The 21,034-nt window shown below is 57.6% G+C and overlaps 1 protein-coding gene across 11 annotated transcripts in view; it reads right to left on the bottom strand.

Annotated features, from left to right (window-relative positions):
• The window catches only part of RPS6KA2 (ribosomal protein S6 kinase A2), a 319,578-nt gene that overhangs the window by 177,385 nt on the left and 121,159 nt on the right, over positions 1 to 21,034 (bottom strand). Inside the window, exon 1 of one of the 11 annotated variants that reach the window (XM_085021874.1) lies at positions 18,333 to 18,456. The exons of the other annotated variants lie outside the window; for them this stretch is intronic. The gene's annotated coding sequence lies outside the window, so the exon portion shown is untranslated. Of the gene's footprint in view, positions 1 to 18,332; positions 18,457 to 21,034 lie in introns of those variants that run through there. 11 annotated transcript variants of the gene reach the window in all.

Raw genomic sequence — 21,034 nt, 5'->3', positions numbered from 1 at the left:
TGGCATGGTATAATAAATTATTAGGCCAAGCCACATTAAATTCCCCAAAGGTCGATTATTTCTAAATAAAAATTACAAGTTTACATATTAGAACCTACAGAACAGGAAACCAGCCTACCCAGTGGTATTTATGAGAGATTATGCCCGTGGGGGCTGGAAGGGCAAAAGGGGACACTTTACGCTTTTGTTGTTCACGTGATGCTGTGTGGACGGTGGTGGCCCCAAGTTCAAGAGCCGGGCTCCTTCCCCAGAGAGCCTCAAATGTACCAGTGCCTCCGAGCCTCGGTTTCTGCCTGTGCCAAACGAGACCCTTGATGAAATCAGTGGATCCCGGCCTTCCAGTCATCGTGGTCATTGCTTTTCCATGTCTTGTAGGATTTTTGTATCAAAACTCAGCAGCAAGATATGTTTTCACAGACTTTTTCTTATCTGAACACATCACTTTCAAATTCACATCAGGATAGGTCAGTCTGGTGTGCCGTGTCAAGTGGGTGTCACTGTTGCCAAAAGCATAGAAACTTCTCTCTTTCGTCAACTTTATCATGGGGAAAAAATTTATAAGAAACTTCAAACTTTGGAGTTCCCGTCGCGGCGCAGTGGTTAACGAATTCGACTGGGAACCATGAGGTTGCGGGTTCAGTCCCTGCCCTTGCTCAGTGGGTTAACGATCCGTCATTGCCATGAGCTGTGGTGTAGGTTGCAGATGCGGCTCGGATCCCGCATTGCTGTGGCTCTGGTGTAGGCCGGTGGCTGTGGCTCCAATTCGACCCCTAGCCTGGGAACCTCCATATGCCGCAAGAGCGGCCCAAGAAATAGCAAAGAGACAAAAAAAAAGAAACTTCAAACTTTGAAAATATTCTGGGAACCCTGTTACCGCCTAAGAAGACCCACCAGGATGGTAAGAATAGCATTCTTTGTCAGATTCCTAAAGCATCCCAATTCTGTGGTTCTGCGATTGCTTAAAAACTTCAAGGCCCTGCCCCTAGCCCGTCTGTGCGGGGACAGTCACCTTCCCCCAAGCACCCAAGGGGCCCGCTTGGCAGGGCGGTTCCAGGACTGAGCCCAGCAGCTCTCCTTCTCCCGGCCCCCGTCCCCAGCTCCCCAGCTCAGTCTTCACTTTCCACTGCAATTTGACCTTAAAATCAGATCAGGCTTTGAACTCTGTTTGGGTGTTTACTAACGGCCTTTTCTTTAAGTCTCAGCGTCCAAATGTGCGGGCCGGAGCCTCTGCCCCGGGGCAACTGTGAGGATGGCCTGAACCGAGGAGCGAGAAGCCTGCCCTTTGTGCCCCGAATCCAGCAGGCGCTGTGGGGCGTAAAGGGTGAGGGTGGACCAACTTGCAAGCGTGCCCGCGCAGCTCCTACCAGTAAGCTCACTTTCTGAGGCCAAGGGCAAGCATCTGAACCCTAAATTGCAGCCACACAAACACAGAGGCGGCCTTCCTGGCTGGTCTGACAGACTCTGACACATGCTCCGTTGTCCATGGAAATAAGTGGACAGACGTCTAGCAAGGACGGAGGGACGAGGGGACATTTCCTGCCTCTGGAGGACCAGGATGCAGCGAGCCCTCTGGACGGGCCCCTCACCGGCACGTGTACAAGCGTGATTCCCAGACTCGTCAGCGGGCATCCCATTCGTCTCTCTCCACAGCTATCCCTTCAAGCTGGACAGTGCCCCTGTGCCAGCACTGGGGTTCAAGCTGGACGGTGCACTTGGGCTCAGTAATGCTGCCATCACAGCGCTCTGATCTACCCATAGCACTGGAGAGGGGCACAGGAGGGCATGGGACTGTCCCGGGCCGAGCTGGGTCTCTGCATTTGTGGGACAGGGATAAGGCAGACAGAGGCTGCGGCTCCCCAGGGTGCTGGACGCGGAAGTGGCCGTGGAGGGTGAGGGCCTGGCTCCTCCTGGCATTTCTACTTCCTCTGGGCTGCGCACAGCAGGTGGGCCATGCTTGGCAGAAAGTTAGGTGAAAGGGTCACCACCTGACGGTCACCCCCTTGAGTGGTGGCAGCAACGGTCTCCACACTCAGCCTCGTGAAGGTCTTTCAGGCCAGAGTATTTGCTCTGGGTCCAGACCTTGAGGGAAGCAGAGCGGCCGCCACCAGCATTTGATCAGCACATCAAGATGCGAACATCCGTGCACGGACCACACGGATGCTAAGAAAACATCTCACTGACCACCAGCTGGTCGACAGCACCTCAAGCAGAAGCCACGTGACACTCTGGGAATCAACAGTTCACTCAAGGCTATAGCGCGGCTCCTCTGGGCTCACGTCTACGTTCCCATGGGGTTTCCAGCAGACCTGTCCAGGGACCTGCAGCCCGAACCCCCCCCTTCCTCCCAGGATCCCCACTGTCCACATACAGACTCAGTCAAGTCTAACTTTGGGGCGTCCTCCGTACCAAAGAGCAGGCATACATCCTAAAAAACACTGTCAGTGAACAGAGAGCACAGCCGGTTGGCAAGGTCCAGCTGTGTTCCGCCACGCGCCTGCGGGATCCGGGCGTGCTCTGGACTTTTCTGGACCTCCGCCTCCTCCCTGTACAGCTGGGCTCGTTTCTACCTCGCACGCCTGTCACCTGTCCCACAAAGGTAGCTGTGGGATTCCGTGTCCAGCAGAGAAAAACGGCTCCATTTCACGCCCAGTTTAAGAAGCCGGAGCTAGAGGGCCAAACACCTTCATGCCAGTCATAGAATGTTCCTGCCCTAAGCTGCTCCAGCCCTCAGCCCCCTCCTCTGCGGCCCTTCCCCGAGGCTCACGGCGGCCGTCACACGGCTGCCCTCACTCCCGTCTCCTGCATCGGTCTGAGCACGTCGCCCTCCCTGCCCCATCCCAGTCCTGTCCCGTGGGCTCAGACCTGCATGTCCCACATGGCACAATGCGGACACTATGCTCCAGCTCTTATTTCTGCTCCCACCTCCCAACAACTACAGCTGCAGGTCCCCAAGGGCCATTCTCCTCTGTGCCCTGGGGCTTTTGCTCCTGCTGCATGTCTGTCTGTCCTGCCATCCCCCTGACACCCCTGCACAGGGCTCCAGCCAGGGTGCCCGGAGGGAGGCAGGCCCCTCGCCTGCTGGCACGAAGTACTTCTGACGTTTCAGACTGCGGTGTTGAATGTGAGGCCACAGCAACCTGCAGGCACACACACTGTCCACCACGGAGCCTGCACGGCCCCATCATGTCACACTGAGTTCTGAATCCAGCAAAATTCCTGGCTGCCCGGCTCACAGCACATGATGAATAAGTGTGAATAATGAATAAAAGAATAATTTTATAGACCCACTTGTTACCAAGTTTTGGTATAGCCATCTGTATCTGAATAGCTTTTTAAAAATTAAAAAAAAAAAATGTCATGAAGGAGAATTGCAGGTCACTGAGAACACGGGGAGTGGGGACGTCCCCGGCTGCCGAAAATGGCCATTCGTTCATGGGATTCTCGAGGAAGGAAAGGCAGTAAGCTTCTTACGTGTATCCGTCTACACAGAAGAACTGCCCCTAAATAAAAGCAGCCTGGGGTCTCACAGCAGCGGAGGGGTTCAGGCGGGTTCTGAGTCCCAAACAGAACGCAAGCTCCCAGCCGCGTGTACAGAGAAGGGCCCAGGCTGATGCCAAGGCAGGTGGAGGAGCCCCAGCACACACCGGGGGGCGGGGGGTCACGGAGCGCTCGAGGCGCACCTAAGCTGGTGCTAGGTCACTGGGAGAAGGGCGAAGGGGTGTTTACAAAGCCCTTTGCAACCGGCACCAGGCTCTTCCCTGAGCGTAACCGCCCACAGCCACCAGTGCAGACAAGGCTCCGCGGCAGCGGCGGGGCTCCAGGAACTCGGTCCCGCCCTCTCCCCTGAGAAGACCTCCAGGCGGCCCACCCTGTGGGGCAGAGACTCAGACTAACACATGGAGAAGAATCGGGCGGGGAAAGCAGGCACAGACACAGTGCGTGCACAGCCACATTGGAGACCCCAGAGCCGGCACCACCCCGGTTAGAGCAAGGCCAGGCAGAGTCACTTGCTGAGACCGCCCGCGCTGGAGGCGGGCCCAACCCACGTCTGGGGACATGAAAGGTGCCTCCCCCAGCACTTGCTCCACACCTCGCGTGGGGACTAATCTGGATTTCTGTCCCCCTGTCACCAAGAAGGACTGAGTGAAGGGGAAGGAAAGGGCCTTTGCAGAAGAGCCAGGGCAGGACAGAGCCGGTGGTTCTGGGGCTCCCGCTGCCGGGCTGCCGCCGGGAAAAGTCAGAGAAGAAATTCAGTCCTCAGAATCTGTCCTACCCCAGGGCGAGGAGCCGATCACACGACAGCTCAAATCAAAGAGGGAAGCAGCGAGACGGCTCATTGTCCACCTCATCCTGTGATCTGAAAGGAACAGTGATTAGTGATCCCAAAATAGCAAAGTTATTGAAAGGCAATTTCCTTCCCACTGATTGATCCAGAAGCGACGGAAGAGAAAAGCTCAAGTCCTGTCGGAAGTCCGCGTCTAAAATTGGAAGCCTGCTCTGCCAGGCAGGCCTGGGTCACCCACGTCCGCTTCTCTGGCACGTCAGAGGCACCGCAGGTCACGTGGCATCTTCCCGGGGAACAGGCCAGGGGCACCTCTGCCCGCTGTTTTGGGTTCTACACCAACCCGTCTTCCTGCTGACGTCAGTAAGGCTCCGTTTAGCTAAGCGGTCGGTCGGGCGTCTGACCCTGACATTTGTCCCTCCTGCGGCAGCGCTAGAAAGCGTCCTCTTTAAATGCCCAGACCGTTCGGCTTTGTGTTAGAACACGAAGGTTAACTTTCCCGAGAAGACACCCAAACGGCCGACAGGTGCGCAGAGATGCGCGCTGTCGCTGATGGTCAGGCAAGCCCGCATCAAAGCCGCGCGGAAACACCGCCTCGCCCTCGCCCGTGCGGCTACACTAAAGCAGAAGCAGCAGAAAGGAGCGCGTGTCGGTGGGAGTGCGAAGACACTGGACCCTGTGCACAGCTGGTGTGAAACAGCGCAGCCGCGGTGGAAACTGCACGGCAGCTACTCCAGAAACCCCACACGACAGGAGCGCGCGAGCTAGAAATTCTCCTCCGGGATACATACTCCCAAGAATTGAAAGCAGAGCCCCAAAGCGACCTCCGCACGCCCACAGCAGCGACAGAGGAGTGGATAAGCTAAACGTGGTCCATCCAAACAGTGGTGCGTCGCCCAGCCTCGAAAACGCGGGGGATTCTAACACCTGCGGCAACGCGGGTGACCCCGAGGACATCGTGCTCAGCGAGGTCGGTCAGTCACACAAGGACAAACACCGTATGCGCCCCAGGTCGCTTCAGAGACAGAGGGGTGGGGGGTGCCAGGGGCCAGCGGGGGCGGGGGAGTCCCAGTTCCGCACGAGAAAAAGAGCTCCGGAGCCGGACGGTGGTGATGGCTGTGCAGCCACGCGGATGGACGTCAAGCCACTGAGCTGGACGCGGAAAGGCGGCGAAGGCGGCAAATGCCATCGTGTGTGCAGGTTACCACGATTACATTTTTAAAGGAGAGGATAGAAAACTGCAGAAGATACACCGGTTGTCCTGCTATCTTGTTTAACATGCTTAAACCACAGCTGAATGTATAAAGTGCATTAAAATGTGCTGGTGGTGCAAATGCACTTGTATACAATCTAAACTCTCTGACTTCTTCACAGAACAGGCACACAGGCCAGACGTCACGTCATAGAGTCAAGAAAACACAGCAGCAGAAGGCGCAGTTATTTTAGAGACAGCAAGTTTGAAAGTTTCCGAGGACCACCGGCATGGCTCAAAAGGAGCTCACTGCACACCCCCTAAGGTGAAAACACGGAAGCAGGTGCAAAGGAGGGGGCGGGGAGACAGTGTGTCACAAGCCGCTCCTGGGGGCATCACGCCTTCTCCTCCATTAGCGAGTATTTCCAATGAGACGGAATTTGGAAGATCCGGACGAGGGGTCCCGAGGGTGGTGGGAGGCTCTTTCTCGGGAGCCCGGGAGGGTTCGGGACGTGGGGAATCACCCGGAACTAAACCTCCCTCGGAGCAGACAGCGAACAGGGGCGTGGGGGCTGGGAGGCCAGAGCCAAGACGAACCCTGGGAACCGAGCTGGCGGACGCGAGACCACAGAGCAGCGATGAGAGGCTGCTGGAGAATTCGGACAAGCTGCAGAAGACCGGTGAGGAGGCCGCCAACAGCCCGGAGCAGAAAAGCACAGAGTCGCAAACCGTCCACGTCGCCTCCTGGCTCACGGGCCCTTTGAGCTCTGCCCCAAGTTCACAGGCTGGCTCAGTGCCGAGAACCCGTTGCTTCTGGCCTGATGGCCGTTTTCACGCCCAAGTCACAGAGGTCCGAACACAGAGCCAGCTTCCTGGCAGCCAGCATGGTCTAGGCCTCTGGACGACTCACCCCAGCCAGGAGGCTGAAACCGCCTCAGTTACTTTAACAGAGTGTTTAATATAAGGACCTGGCTGAACAAGTCCTGGGAGCGTCTGAAAGGCAACAGGTGAGCCTGGAGAGCCCAGACCTGGGCACTGCAGGGAGCCTGGAAGCCAGGGGAGGAAGTCGGCCTTACTGCCACCTGGGCCCACGGACCAGAGGAGAAGCTGCTGCCACAGGGGCCAGGAGCCGGGGAACACCTGCGCTAGGAGCCGGGGGACACCTGGGCCAGGAGCTTGGGGACCGCTTGGCCAGGAGCTCAGGGATGGCTGTGGCAGGAGCTCGGGGACAGCTGTGGCAGGAGCTCTGAGGGGACACCAGCTCCAGGCATGTGGCATAGTAGCAAATACAGAAAAGCTGGACACTGGTTCCAACTGCTCCTGCCAGAATCATGAGGCCTTGCTGGGGTGACAAGGACAGGCTCAGAAGCAGATGAGGATGAGCTGGTTCTGTCCCTCCCCCGGCCATCCCTGGCTGCCACCCCAGGCCCAGGAGCAGCTGGTGGGAGAAAGAGATCTGTCCCAGCCGAGCACAAGCCTGGCCCCTGTCTGTCCTCCCCAGGTCTCCGACTGTCGGGCCACGTTCTTTTGCAGGAGAGTGGGGGTCCCCTTCCTGCTCCTCCCTCCAGACCCCGCTTTCCGGGGGGGGCCTGTGTCAGGTGCCCAGATGCTTCTTCTGCAGCCCCTGCTCCCCTCCTGCTGGGAGCCCCTCGCCCCCTCTAGCTGGCCCGCTGCTGGTGTGGCCACCCCGTTCATGCCCGGGCAGGCTTTGCCCGCCAGCCCTTTGTTCTATGACCCCCGCTAGTCATTCCTAACTGGTGATCCCGCTGAGCTGAGCGTGTGCCCCGAGGGAGTGGAGACTTAAGGACCCAGGAGTGTTCCCCCCTCCCTGGGAATGCAGCCATCACCAGGTCGGGGGCACTCAGAACCTCAGCCTTTTGGGGGGGCTCACACTCCCCAAGCTCACAGATGAGCAAACCAAGGCTCCGGCACCTTAGCTGAACACGCAGACCCACGTGTGCAGCATCTTCTAGTTCCGTCCTGGGGGCGACCTGGCTGGCACGTTAACCAGAGGATAACCTGCTCTAGGGCCCCGCTTCTTGACCCATCCTTGGAGCCTGCACTTTGCCAGGTCACCTGCAGCCACTCGCGTCGCCAAGTTTGGCCGCGCTGGTGATTCGCGTTGGTCAGTGGGCCTCGGGCTGCCGTGACCCTCGTATGCTGGCGCTTCTCTTGCACGCCCACCCTGGGGGACCTGAGCTGTGCTTCCCTCCAGCAGCCCCCTCGGACAGGACCGGGGCCTCCCAGATGTTCTGGGTGGTTTCAGGATGCCAGGGGCTCGGCTGGGGACGCAAACATGGGGAGAGGAGAGAAGGCTTAACGACAGCGCTGGACTTCTGCACAGCCCCCTCGTTCTGGGGGAGCAGACTCAGAGCAGACTACATGTGCTTAAGGGAATTCTTTCAGATGACATTTCTCTCATCCACACTGTTACTGCAAAACATTCATGCGACTACGGAAAGCTCCAGGCAACGATGAGTATGAACCCCCATAGGATTGGAAATGTGCTTCTAGAATTTGTGATTCAGGGCTGATCCAAAGAAGCATCTTTTGGAGTTTCCGTTGTGGCTCAGCGGTAATGAACCCAAGTCGAATCCATGAGGACATAGGTTCAATCCCTGGCCTCGCTCAGTGGGTTAAGGTATCCAGCGTTGCCGTGAGCTGGGGTGTAGCTGGCAGAGGTGGCTCGAATCCCAGGTTGCTGTGGTTGTGGTGTAAGCTGGCGGCTGCAGCTCCAATTTGACCCCTAGCCTGGGAACTTCCACATGCCGCAGATGCATCCCTAAAAAGCAAAAACAAACAAACAAACAAGCAAAGAAGCATCTTTTCTGGTCTGACGTCCCTAAATATTGTCATAACACTGTGATAAATATTAACAATAATCACCCCTCCCTCCAAAACCCCCAAACAATGTGGAGACATGACTTCCCAGGAAGATGTTAGCTGTGGCCTTCTTTCTTCCTCTTTCCCCGACCGTGAACAGTCCCTGTCTTAAACAGCAGGGTCCTGGGCCGCCTCCAAGGCGTCCCCAGAGCGCCCACCCCCTGGCATTTTCCCGCTTGTAGGGTCCCCTCCCCTTGAGTTCCAGCTGGTCCTGGGACCTGCTTTCCACCCGGAGAGGAAGGCCGAGGTGCTGGGACGTGAAGTGATGGAGAGATCGCGGCTTCCGACTCGGTGTCGCCCCGTTACCCCTGGGGTGGCTCGCCCCAGGGCTTGGGGGCAGCCTCCGGGCTGTAACTCAGACCTGAGAACGGCTCGTGTCAGGGGACTGAGGCTGGCCAACAGTCCCACGGGCGAGCTCGGAAGCCATTCCCCACCAGTCAAGCCCTCAGGGGAGACCACAGTCCCGGCCCACAGCTGGAAGTGACCTCACGAGAGACCCTGGACCGCGGGCACCCGGCTAAGCTGCAGCCTCATTACTGACCCACGGCACCTGTGAGAGAGTAAATGCCTGCTTTTTAATACCGAGAAGTTTCAGGGTAAGTTGCTAAAAACCAAAAGGTAGTTGATGCAGAGAGTAAAAAGCTGAAAGGAACTAAATTCTGAGAGAGCATAACTCCAACACTTTGAGATGACTCGCTTAATGCTTTTTCCTCTTTCAACACAATTTTAAGACATCAAGTTTGCCAAGGAGGCAACTGTGTCCCATGTAAAAGTGTGACCTCACCTCCAAGAGCCCTTTATGCACAATTCCGCTTGTCACGTTTGACCTGTGACAACACAGAGCGCCCACAAATGACAGGAATGAAAGGCATTTCTCCACAATTCTCCAAGTGGCCAAACTGATATCTAGATGCATTTCCACTCCTTTTTCGTCACGGCGTCGCGGCGTGAACTGTCAGAGCTGTTAAGTCAAGCACAACGGTACTCTTGAGAAATCGAGGGACACACCAGCTAAAACTCAGGCGGGGGGACACATCTCGTCTGCTCACTCTGGGGCCGTCTCTCTGTAGCTCACGAGGCAGGTGGGTCCTCTAACCAGCTCCACTCGAAGCTGGACCCAACGCACCAGTCTCACCGCGCCTCCTAGTAACACCTGTGACCGGGGATGTGAGATTCCAAGGCAGGTCCTGTCACCCCCAGTGCAGTGTTGATGGCACTGGGAGGGCCACCCCAGAGCACGGCTCTCCCCGAAAGTTAGATACTCAGGCTCCAGGGCACCAGCCCAGCCAGGCTGCCGTCACAGGAAAAGGCACCGCACAGCCGCAGCACACGACGGTGTCCGCATCTGCCGGCATCTCTAGGCTCCGGAGGCAACAGAGGAAAGGAATAAATGCAACGTCTGAGTGAGGACACAGGCTGAGGGGAAGGCCGCCCAGCAAGCCAGGGTCAGGCTGGACCAGCCCAAGCCAGGGGTCTCAGAGGCCCGCTGGCTCTTCCACCTGCTCGTCCGTGAGCCGGCAGCCTTGGAGGTCTGAGTACGGGTAAGAATTCTCGAAGGCTCGGATTTACGGAGGGTGAGGCAGGATCAGAAAGGTGGATTCTCAGTGCAGAGGGGATGCAGAGGATCTGAAATCAGCCTCTGCCCCTGCTCATCCAGATTTACAGGTCACAGCTCAGGTGTGACACAGCCCGATTCTCTGCAGGGTCCTGCCTGCTGATGGATCATAGATTGTGTGTATATTCTACTGTCTATTTGGAAAATATATATATATAAACAAAGAAAAGTGATTATACTCTGAAACAGCATCAGTGTAAACTAGAGACACAGAGTGATTATGAGGAAGCTGTGCCCCGTGGGGCAGTGGGGACGGAGGACCCGCTGAGAAAGGAGACACCATGAGACGCCGCAGGAATCCTGAAGCCAAATGATGCTTCACCGGAATTCAGGGCAGGTAAGAAAAGTCAGCGGGTGGTCCTCATCTGTTGGTTTCACACCAGACACTAAGGGTAACTGATTAGCCCACAGGTGCTAAAGAAGAAGCTACTAAATCCCATTACTTCCTGAATTCCCCCTTCGAACACTCAATGGGTAGAAAAAGTCCAATTTGTTATCTTGGTTCCTTGAGCGCAGTGGAGGCAGGTGGTATTTCATTTCTGACAAGGATTCCAAAGGGATCTCTCCAAATCTTTTCCCTGATCTCAGACAAGAAAGATTTAGAAACTTCTCCGCCCTCTAAGAGATCTGCCGTGAGTGCAATGGGAGCGTGGCCCTTACTGGGACGCAGCCTCGAGGGGCAGGGGGCCCCTGGGACACCAGAGCATCTCGGGGTGCGTGGCCTCCCCTTCCGTCCCGAGGAGCCCTCAGCCTTGGAGAAGGGAGGCAGGGGGTTCTTGCCTCTCAAGAGGGGAGCTCTCTTGGCTGAGAGCGAAGTGCTGGCCTTGAGCCGAAGCCTCTCCGGAAGCAGTCCCACCTCCTCTTGCACCCCTGGCTTTAGGGGTGACCAGAAGGGGCCCTGAGAGGGTGGGGCACAGGACAGCTCCCCCACCCTCTCCCAGCTTCTCCCCTCCCCATCAACCGTCACAAGTACACTTACTACCAGGCTGCACCCAGGAAGTGGGTGCCTCCCTCAGGCCTGGGCCACTGGCCTCCCAACGCACACACACACACACACACACACACACACACACACACACACACACACTCTCTCTCTCTCTCTCTCACACACAGGCTGCTCTTAGGGCCCCAGGGAGTTGGCCTGAGAGCTGGAGAGCCCCTTCCTCCATGGCCTCTCACCAGCCCAAGTGGGCAGTGCAGGAGCTCACCACCCGCTGGGCTCTGGCTGCCCGGTCACCCGGCAGGGGCCCGGGAGCAGCACCTCCTGGAGGGGCTCCCCGCACCCCCCGCTGACTCTGTGTGTCTACCGACCCCCACCTCAGAGCACCTGCTTGTCTGCTTGGCGGGCGGTGCTGGCCCAGGGCGCACAAGCAGAAGGGGGTGCAAGCTCCACCCTCGGCTTCCGCAACCATCTCGGTCTCCTCTCCCTGTGCCACGAACAGCCCCGACGTGTCACTGGGACCTAATGCGAGGGCCCTAAAACGCCGCCACCAGATAAACGGAAACAGCGCAGGGTAAACGCTGGTCCTTCCCGATAAAGAAAACCGGGTCCGGGCGCTCAGACATCCCCGCAGAGCCCGGAAACGGGCGTCGTGGCGCGGTCCCCACCAAGCCGGTCTTTTAGTCGCCCAGGTGGATGAGTAGAGAATTTTTTACACAGCAACGCACTGCGTTCAGGAAGCCACGTCTGGGAAACAGGACGGTTCCCACCTCAGAGTTTCTGCCTCTGACCAGGGACAGCAGTGCCTTGAACAGGCAGGTGGATCCCAGCGGGACCTGGGCCCAGCAGGCCCAGGAGAGCAGGAAGCGAGGGGAACGCCCGTGTCCACGCCGTCCTGGCGACAGCAGAGGGCTGCGCGCTGACCTGGGGAGGAGAGGCTCGCCAGCCACGAGGGCGTCCAGTCTGAGGGACAGCGGCCACGAAGCCCACCGGCCACCGGGACCGGGGGCAATGCCAGTGCAGAGGGGCCGAGGGGTAGGAAGCACAGAAGAGCAAATCTAGGAAGTGACCTCCGGAACCCGAGCTCCTCCTTGAAAGACGTGGGACGTGAGCCAGAGAGAAGCATGGTCCCCAAAGAACACTGGTGGAAAGCGTCTCTGCAAGTGTTTCTCCAGGAGCACAGACACGTGAGAAGTGGACTGCAGCAGACAAGTAACGCAGGGCGAGATTTCCAGACGTCTTCTTCTTCCCCTTCCGAGACCTGGGAACTGGGCCTCGACACAGCCTTTCCCAGCTCGCAGAGAAGCCTCCGGTCAGCGGAGAGCACCCCTCCTCATTTGAAAAGGATTCAGGGAGTGCCCGCTGTGGCACAGCAGAAAGGAACCCAACTAGTAACCACGAGGGTTTGGGTTTGATCCCTGAGCCAGCTCAGTGGGCTAAAGATCTGGTGTTGCCACGAAATGTGGCGGAGGCTCAGATCTGGCATTGCTGTGGCTGTGGTGTAGGCCAGCAGCTGTAATTCTGATTGGACCCTAGCCTGGGAACTTCCAAATGCCGCAGGTGCAGCCCTACAAAGAAAGAAAGGAAAAAAGAAAGGAAGGAAGGGAGGAAAGAGGGAAGGAAGGAAGAGAGAAAAGGATTCAGGAAGAAGATGAGGAAAGCCCCCAGAAAGGACGGCAGCCTCACACCTGCTCCCCATGAGAGGAGACCAGGCTGTCCCTCCGCAGCCCTGCTCTTTCCAACCCACACACTCACAGCCCTGCTCCCAACAACACCAATTCTAACCCTAACTCTAGCCCATCTCTAACCCTAACCCATGACACTAACCGTAAAGCTAAACGAAAACCTAGCCCTAGCCCTAAGCCTAAACATAGCCCTAGCCCTAACCCTAGCTCTAACCCTGACCCTAACCCTGACCCTGACCTAACCTTGACCCTAACCTAGCCCTCACTCTAACCCTGTGGTTCCCCTCTCCATTCCTGAGCTACCTTTGAAAGGTTTCATGCAGGCCCTACATGCCAAAGGTCACCACCACTTAGCAAAACAGAGAGGCTGGTGACACACGGCAAGTCCCAGGACCTCCCCCAGTGTCGCAGGGTCTGGTCTCAGCCCTTCTGGGCAGCTCTCTGCGGGTGTGGACCCTGAGGGGGTGCCCTCCTTGGTAAGTCGAGGATGTGAAGGACTCACCAATGGGACAGATAAGATCTGACGAACTTTCTTCTCGTTTCCATCGCATTTTCTGTCTGTTTTCTTCGCACTGGAAGACTTCCTTGGCACTTCCCTCAGTTTCTCTGGTAGTTATGCCTCTGTAATCTAGAGGAATTCTCTCTTTCTGGATTACTCCTCTCACCCCACCTCATTTAGTTATGGCTTTAGTGCCATCTTTTCTCATGTCTCTTGGGTTTTGGGGGTCTGTAGCATATGAAGGTTCCCTGCTAGGGGTTGAATCGGAGCCGCAGCTGCAGGCATACACCACAGCCACAGCAACGCCAGATCCAAGCCACTGTCTGCGACCTACACCACAGCTCATGGCAACACTGGATCCTCAACCCACTGAGTGAGGCCAGAGATCGAACCTGCACCCTCATGGGTGCTAGTCGGGTTTGTTACTACTGAGCCGTAATGGGAACTCCTCACATCTCTTGGGTTTAAGTTCTTACATGTTCCCTGAGCTCTGTCTGCTTCTCCGAGGTCAATGGCTTCCCTTCCAGTGAGGGAGCCGTCAGGTAAGAACAGGAGCCGCCTGCACTGGCTGAGCGTGATCAAGGGGGGGCCACCCCTCACAGAGGGCAGCTCCAGCTGGACCAGCGTCAACCAGCCTCGCCCCTCTGCCCCCGAAGCCCTGAACGGCCCTCCCCTGGTCTCCCCCAGAAAGTGCGGCAGATCCTTCTCCCGAAGTGCAGTCCCACTCCTGTCCTTTGGCTCCTCAGATCCCCAGGCGTCCCCGTCCCACACTCCCGCATCCCCTTCTCATGTGACGTCATCGAGATGAGATCTCGCCCACCCCAGCAGGCAGACTCCAGATGTCCCGCGCCCTCCCGCTCGCCCCTCTAGGGGGTCCTTGTGCCACGCCCATGGGCAGCAGACTCCCTGGACCCCAGCCCAATAACCTGGTAACCCGGTTGCCCTGTGAGCCAACCACCCACTGCGTCGTGGTACGAACACCACTGGGAGTCTACGCAGTCACGGCCGGTCAGACTCAGACGCCGTCAGGTTACACCCTCGCGTGTTCCCTGCACCACGGAGCTTGGTCAAGGCTGATCATCACAACTGAACTCTCCCCATGTTTTGATAATCAGTTCCGCAGACCCTGGAATCCTGGGCAGGCTTCGTCCACGATCCAGCACAGGAAGAAACGGTGCCAGGCCGTCTGGGCTTCTCTTCCGCGGAGTTGCGTTTAACTTGGGGAAATTGTGCTGCTACAGGTGTGCTCGATTCTCCCAAACTCAGGGAATTTCCACAGAGCCCTTTGCCTATTTTGAAAACAGAACCTGGTACAGACAGGACTTGCAGAAACCTCAATGGTGCCACACGTGGCACTGGGTCAGCGCTGAGGGGGCGGGCTGCCCTCCCCAGAGACCAGACCTGGGAGATGGGCTGGGTTTTACCCGGAGGAGGGGGCCCTCCCGGTGCTGAGACATGGGGACCAGCTAGAGGGGGACCCAGAGCAGGCACACGATTCCACTGACGAGAACTTAGAAACTGGCCACGCCACTTGCCTTCAGCAGCCTTGAGCCGGGATCAGTGCTGCTCAGTTTTCACCCTTTAAAAAAGTTGGGGGAGGATGAGTTTGTATGAAATTGTGTGATGGCTCCGTCTGCCTCAGAATAATCGGAGTGGTGGCGGGGTTGGGCAGAGAGGGCAACACTGGCCTTTACTTGGTAATCTTGGGAACTATTTATCTGTGACTCATCCATGGAGGTTTGCTCAACTCTCTTCTGTGTGTGCTACGGTTCTTGCAATAGAATCATTTCCTTGGTGAGAGACTGAACCTCGCAGCAAATGATGGTAGCTGTAGATTTGTAGAGATTATGACTTTTAATGCTTCTAATATTAAAAGCACTCCCAGAGCAGCAGGGAATAAGTTATTTTTAAAGCTGCTGTGCTCAGACAGAGCTGGGACCCAACTTCATGCATTGATCCACACACGCTGCCAGCCCCGTTCAGGGACGCAGGGCCACCACGCTAACATCCCACCACGTTCCACCCCCACCCCAGTGCCATGTCACCTTGTTTTCCTTCACGTTCCAGCCACCATCACCGCCCCCCCGCCGGGGCTCAAATCCTCTGTGCTCCTGAGAAAGGCTGTTCCAGTGTTGCGATCACCTCCTCCTGCCCCGGCGATGCGTCTCCACCTTCCACTGTGGAATCCGTCCCCAGCTACAGCCTTTGAGGTGCACTGGAAGCCCCAGATCACAGGAATATGGATCCCACAGTAACTGAGCTCGAAGACTTGTCCAAGCTTCATTTTACTTTAAAGCAATTTAAAGACTCAACTCTCTGCCTTCAATTCTTCTCTCCTTTGTTCCCTGTAAGAAATTTCCTGAGACCGAAGCCCTGCCAGGTGGGGATGTTGCAGGAACGTCTTTCCCAACAGGTAAGATGGTTTGTGTACACGGCCTCTTAGCCCGCCCAGGGGAGCAGAGGCTGGGGACGAGGGGAGAGACTGAGCTTCCAAGAGGCCAGGAGACCTGCATCAGGCTCCAGCTGGGAAGAGGCCAAAAGGCCCCAAGGGTGGGCTTTTCATCCCACCTGTCCTGCATCTGCTGCCCCCCCACCCCCGCGCACGCACTCACCGGCTCCACACTCGGGGCACAGCAAGTACCTGGTGAGGGTGAGTGGACTTCCAAACTGAGGCTCAGGGCTGAAGACTCAGGGGCCGTGCACATTTAGACGTCTGGTCCACAGCAGGTTTATTATTTATGACCCAGCAATTTTTTTGGATCGTTGTCATTAGGGCATAAAACCGTAATTTTTTAACCATCAATATTCATTCTATAAGATGTGGTGCATGTTACAAAATCTAGCTGGCCAACTACCAGCACAAAGAGCTGACGAAACAGTAAATCTAGAGAATAGGACCTGCAAACAAAGGGACACGTAGGTGGGAGACGCTGCCTTTTAAGTTACCACACAACAAAAGCAGCACAGTCTGCCCTCTGTATCCGCAGACTTCGCACCCTCAGATTCAAACAACCGTGGACGTTAAATCTTCCCCCCCCCCAAAAAAAAAAAAAATTCCAGAAAGTTCCAAAACCCAAAACTTGAACTTGCAGAGTGTTGGCAACTAGTTACCTGGCTTTTACTTCGGATTTGCCCCTATTTACATGACCCCTACACCGTCCGAGTTATTACAGTAATCGGGAGATGAGCTAACGTCTGCGGCAGGATGTACAGGATGTACGCAGGTGCGATGCAGGCATGATACCACTGGGCGTTAGGGACTTGAGCACCCACTGATTCTGGTGTCCGAGGGGCTGCTGGAGGCACTCTCCTGCGGATCCCGAGAGAGCACCCTAAGTATTTCCACGCGGATTTGCCATTTAAGCCAGACAATACAAATTTAGCAAATCTGAGACCACAGGCAGGACTCAGCCAAAAAGAGGCCTTAAACGTAAAACGGGACGCTCTGCAACCCGTGCTCAGGTCAAGCCTCCGGCGGATGTGAAATCAGAGCCGCTCCGCCTCTCGGCCCCTCCCTCCGGCCCTCAGTTTGGGAAGCCTGCCCGTGGCCTCGCGTCCGCGTGGAGAAGCAGGGGCGCTTTTGTTCCCGTCAGCCACGCGCCTCCTCCGTCTCCTCCTAACCGCTTCTGCCCTCAGCACGTCCCCATCCCGTGCAGACCCAAGACAGGAGGGCGTGGAAGAAAAACGCCCAAAGGAAAAAGGAAGCGAGCACTAGACAGAGGAGTTTCGTCCACAAAACATCCGCCCTTCTGCGGAAAAGCTCGAAGGACAAGACTCCACAGCTGCAAACACGGCATTGGCATTGGAAAGAGTCATCTGACCACAAGCAGCAGGCACCCCCCGCCCCAGGACAGGAAGACCCGTGCGTGGCCGCGTGGCAACGTGCACCACCCCAGCACAAGCCACCCTCGTTTCCCAAACAAGACGCCGCCTCTTTGATGGGCTGTGAGGATGGAACCGCTGCCCCACTGGAAGCCAAGCCCCAGCCCCAAGCTCCACTTTGCAGGGCCAGGGTGCCCAGCAGCACCCCTGCTCAGCGTCCCCCACCAGGTAGGACTGCCCTCTACTCTTCCTTACCCCTCTCACCCAGGGCTGGCCGGGACCCCAGGAAGACCCGGCCTTCTCTCTGCTGGCCCTCTGGGAATGAGAGGGGCTCGTGCCTGGAGGCGCCCAGTCTGGACCCTCTCCTCGCCAGACTGTAGGTCCCAGGGCTGTGCTTCTCTGCTTAGTTTCAGCCCCACGTTTGCTCCCAGGGGCCCCTCTCAGACCCAAGTCCCATCTTGACCCCCAGCACACGAATCTGCTGCCCCTCCAGGGTCCCAGGCCGGAAGGCGTCCCCAGTCCTTCGGCAGCTCACTCAGCCCTGCCACGCCCTCTCTCGCAGGCCCCGGGAGCAGGTGTAAATCTTACGATGATAAACAAGAGCGTACAGGGAAAACGGCCCACACGATGTGTTGTTTAATTGTGAGATTTTGCTCATCCTTAAGTCCAGGTCTCAGAGTTTTCAGATTCCACTTTTATGTGTAACCTGTGGGCAATTTACCCAAGGAATACGTTTCAAAATAAACTTCCCCTGAATAATTACAGGCAATAAAACATACCAGCTTCTCCTTTTCTTCTATTAATGAACTGGGGAACATAACAGCTCAATTAAAAATAATGTGGCACACGGGCTTCCCGTGTGGCTCACAGCAAAATAATGGCGCACACACCACTGAATTCTTCTTTAAAGCCCCGTTAATTTTACAAAGCACTGGTGTTGAAAGGTCATTGTATGAAAGCGAAGGTTACTGCTGGGGACTGACACTTGGCTCCATCCTCAATCCTGGGGCGTCTGCTCCCCTCGCCCCATCAGAAGCCCCGCAGTCCTCGAGGCAGTGGCCCTGCGCAGGTGAGGCGGGAAGAGCCGGGGAAGGGGAGGGGGGCAGGCGAGCTCCTGAGGGGGGGGCCAGCGCTATGGGCTCCCCGTGGCACCCCCAGGGCCTGCGGCAGCCTGAGAGCCAGTGGGCCTCAGTGACTGAATAAATCAGATCCTGAGAAGACCCTGGGTGATGAGAAAATTACCGTGACACAGATGGAACCAGGCTGCTTCACACCTGGAAACCAAAACAAGTGCCCCCCCGCAGCACCCAGCAAAACCACTGCCTGGTCTGCCTGCCCTCAGAGGGTTCTGTGACCCCACCCCACACTTCACGAGAAAACCCCGCTGAGACTCCCGTCGCGCCCTGAGACTCACTCCCTGGGCCGAGGCTCCTCCGGCAGGGCCGTCGGTAACTGCAGCCCCGACCTTCCCGACGACGCTCTTTCGAGCCGAGTCCGCGTGGCCCAGGGGCTTGACCGGCGTCGCTCACACGCCAGCAGCTCTGAGGCGGGGCTGGGGCGGCGCCGCGGGCAGAGGCGAGGCTCAAACAAGCAGCCACCTCACGTCTCCGCACGTCCGGCGCCGCCTCCTCGGAGGGCTCAGTCTCACTCACCGCAGCACTTACGCGCTCCTGATCGGGAGAAGGTACTGGAAAGGCCAGAAAGGAAACAACCTTCTCCAAGCGCAGCCGCGAGTAAAGAGGAAATGAGAGCCGGACCGCCGGAGTCCAGACCATCGGAGGCCACGTCCCCCCGTTCCAAAGACCTGCGATGTCCCCAACAGCCCTTCGTGTGAAAGGCCAGCCGTGAACTTACTCCGTTACCTGTGTGGTCGCATCAGGGCAGGTTTCATCTGCAATAAAGCAACGATTCGTTGAAGGACCTTCCAGGGCTAAAGCATCTCCCTCCACCAATCCGTCAAGTCCCTGGGCCCAGCAGGGCGTCCCTGCCAGGGAGACCCCACACACATAGATGCCACCAGCGTGTATCCGTCTGACAATCACAGACGAGGACGCGTTCGGGGCGCTGACGGAACCCACGGCTGACTTGGCTGCAGCCTGATCCCCCCGCCGCGAGGCCGACTGGGCTGAACAGCGAGAACCTCTCAGGATCTGCCCCCACCGCGACCTCAGGCGTCGAGCCACAGAATGTGTCTCTGCTTCCCAGGAGCTTCTCCTGCTTCCAGACCCGGAGCCCAAAGGATCACGGAGCCCGGATTCCGTCCTGGACCATCAGCCCCTCACAGGTCCTGCCAGAACCTAGTACAACAAGCTGAGTCCATGAGGAGGTCCTGTCACCCAGCTGCGTGGGGACCGAGGGGAAGTAGCCCCCCAGCCAGAGCCCAGGGACCCCCGCCCCCAGCACCCTCCAGGAAGCCTCATCTCCAGCCCTCATCAGCTTCACCTCCCAGTCCGAGCATTTTTCAAACCCCTTTTCCCCCAACACCTGCATCTATTTCCTAAGAGGGGCCCTGGGGGAGGGGAGATGCGGGTGTGGGCCCCCCCAGGGCCTCCAGCTCAGCCCTGCGCAGCCGTAAAGATGCTTGCAGAGGCGTTAACGCTCGGGCGGGAGGATCGAGGGGCTCAGGGCTGCGGTTCCAACGATGCTCTGGTCCCGTCCACCACCAAGCTTCCCGCCCCTCCTCTCTCGGCTGTTAGAACCAGCATGAAAGATGCCCAGCCTCTGAGTTCCTTCCCACCTCAGGTCCTGAGAGGTACAGATGAATCCCAGCCCACACCACGCCCTCACCCTGTGCTCCAGTTCACACTCAGGGGCACCCACGGCCCTTGGTGCCTGGCCTGCGTGGCTTTTGCTTGTGCCCTCCTCTCTGCCTCCCTCGCCCTTCCTGTGTCTCTGGGGAGGCTCGCCTCTTCTTCCAGGAAGCCTGCCCTGGCTGCCTTGAGGACACCACTCTTGTCTGCATTTCCATGACACCCACGTCTCTGCCTTCAGCCCCACTGAGCCTGGTGCAGGCAGCGCTCTGTGCCCAGCCTTGTGTGTCTGGAGGGGGTGCCCATCCGTCTTTGCTGGGCTGCACAGGGGGCGGGCGTGCTTGCGGGCACCACGCTCCACCCTCTCCATCAGTGGTGGGAGCACAGGCGGGGGAGGACTCAGCCCAGAGCAGAGGCTGCAGGTCACGTTTACAGCAGCCCTGCCCGGGCAGCTGTAACGGCCCTGGCCCTCGCGGAAGCGAGAGCCCTTCTGCCCAGAGGAAGAGAAGCGGCAGCAGCTCTCCCCTCCCCCTCCCCACCCCCATCTCTGAGGATGTGCCGCCTCTTCCCACAGCAGCAGCCACCGTGCTGAGTGCCTGCTGTATGCAGAGCACCGGCGACTGCTCCCCGCTTTGCCTCGCCTGAGCCTGACCTCGGGGCTGCAAGGCAGGTCCCCCTTGCTGCCTGTCTTTCGGACGAGGAGAGGGAGGCAGTCAGGCGCTCAAGGGCTTGACAGCCAGCCCACCATCTCCCGTGTAAACGTGCTCCTGAAAGCAGGCAGCAGCCCCTTCCCGACCAGGCCTCCCTCCAGAGGCGGTGGGAGTCGGCAGAGACCCGCAAAAGCAACTCCACCTGAAGAGAAAGGAGGTGGTTTGGAGAAAAAGGTTTGCTAAAAAATTTATAAAGCTGTTGGTGTCCATCCGACGTTCCCTCGGTTTTCCATCAGGACAGTCTTCTAGAGTATTTGGATTTGCAGCAATCTAATTTGTATTTGCTCAGATGTGGCTTGTTAGACTTTGATTTTCTGCACTGAGTAGCAAACACAGGATGTTCAAACAAATTAAATCTGGGAATGTTTAAAGAAGGCACAGCACCATCTCCGAGCAAGCTGCAGCGGCTCAGACGCGCCTGTGTGAAACGCCGCCGGGGTCCCAGCAGTGAGCACAGCCCTAGGCCCGCCTTCACCAGAAGCGCTCTGGGCTGCGTGTGCTTCCCAGAAACAGTGCCAGGCGTTCGAGGAGGCATGAGACCTGGAGATGCTCTCACGCCCAAGGCTATGGCCTGTCCCTGCCAGGGTCCCCTTAGTGGGACTCCTCAGCAGTTCCCACCTCCCGGCTCCTCGGAAGACCAGGGTGAGCAGAGCAGC

The sequence above is a fragment of the Sus scrofa genome, chromosome 1 (genome assembly GCF_054392235.1).
Source record: "Sus scrofa isolate SSC_HxYL_T2T_F1_AM1 chromosome 1, Sscrofa_HxYL_maternal_Yorkshire_Landrace_v2.0, whole genome shotgun sequence".
Classification (NCBI taxonomy): Eukaryota; Metazoa; Chordata; class Mammalia; order Artiodactyla; family Suidae; genus Sus; species Sus scrofa.
Note: the sequence above shows the minus strand (reverse complement) of the source record. Positions and strands in the feature narration are given on the sequence as shown.